Source organism: Bactrocera latifrons, unplaced genomic scaffold (assembly GCF_001853355.1).
Source record: "Bactrocera latifrons isolate USDA-ARS-PBARC rearing strain unplaced genomic scaffold, ASM185335v1 scaffold_641, whole genome shotgun sequence".
In the NCBI taxonomy this organism is placed as follows: domain Eukaryota; kingdom Metazoa; phylum Arthropoda; class Insecta; order Diptera; family Tephritidae; genus Bactrocera; species Bactrocera latifrons.
Genome location: NW_017537314.1, coordinates 76430 through 77897, shown reverse-complemented (window position 1 = coordinate 77897; position 1468 = coordinate 76430).

Here is a 1468-nt window from a genome sequence, read left to right as displayed (position 1 = left end):
AGACTTTTATATGGATGACTTACTATCTGGTGCTGATACATTTGATGAGCTCGCTTTACTTCAAAAAAACGTCTCCCACGCGCTCTCTGAAAGTGTTTCGAACTACGCAAATGGGGAACTAATTCTCAAATGTTTAGAGATATGAAGAGAGAAGTTTCGCATCTCTTAGCCGCTGGAGACCAAATCCGCACTCTTGGTACCATATGGCGCACAAACCACGATTGGCTTTCTATAGCAGTGAGCTTTAACGACCTGCCTCCTAAACTTACAAGAAGAACGTTTCTCTCCGACTCAAGTAAGGTATTTGATCCATTGGGTTTGATCGCGCCCTGTACAATCCGTTCTAAGATTTGGTTACAGAAACTTTGGCGCTCAAATGTAGATTGGGATGAACCAGTTCCTTCAGAAATTGCCAGGGACTGGTTGGCACATCGTCGTGAATTACCGCTATCAGCGCTAAAACTAAGCCGCTGGTTAAGAACTAGCAAAACTTCTGACTCTCAGTATCACATTTTTACCGACGCATCAGAAGTCGCATACGCAGCCGCACTTTACTGTCGCACACAATTTCCGGACGGTACGATCAAACTCTTATACACATCTAGATGTGTATAAGAGACAGATTCTATACTTCAACACGTTGGTGCTCTACGTACACTCGAACGACCAGTCGAATTCTGGGATGACTGGCTTGTTCACCTAACCGTTTCAAAATTAGCACACGAAACCCGCAAGCAATGGGAGTTATCGCTCGTCATGGACGCTCTACCATCTTTCTCCTTTCTTCGAGAATTTCTTGAAAACTGGAGATGGTACCATTACTCAACACTCCCGCAAAGACAACAACAACAACAAAGATCCATATGACATTTACAGAGCCAAAAGTAAATATCGCTACATCAACCGCTACTAAGGGGCCGCATTGTTCTTATTGCAACGGTGATCATAAAATCTACGTTTGCTCACAGTTCAGCCAAATCGACTCCAAGGGTAAACTAATTGCTATTAAGAAGTTAGGTACGTGTATAAATTGTCTCAGCAAAGGGCATATCCTCGCTAACTGTCATAGCACATCGTCGTATCGCAAATGCCAACGACGTTATCATACCTTACTTCACCAAAACTTTATTAATCAACCGGGAAGGCTCAATACTCCTTCCAATGAACAACGTTTAAATGTAACCTCACACTACGCTCACGCTGATCGCGTCATTCTACTAGCAACCGTTGAAATTATGGTACAAGATTATACCGGTCGTTGGCAACCCGCTCGCGCACTTCTTGACAACAGTTCGCATGCCTCATTCGTCACCGAGGCGTGTGTCCCACGCCTTTGCCTTCCCAGAACGCTGTCATGCATTCACGTCACTGGAATTGGGTCACTGCAAGGAGGCCGTGCAAAGGGAGAAGTTACATTCTCCATATCAACGCGAACGCTTGATACTAAATTTCAAGTAAGTACGCTCAT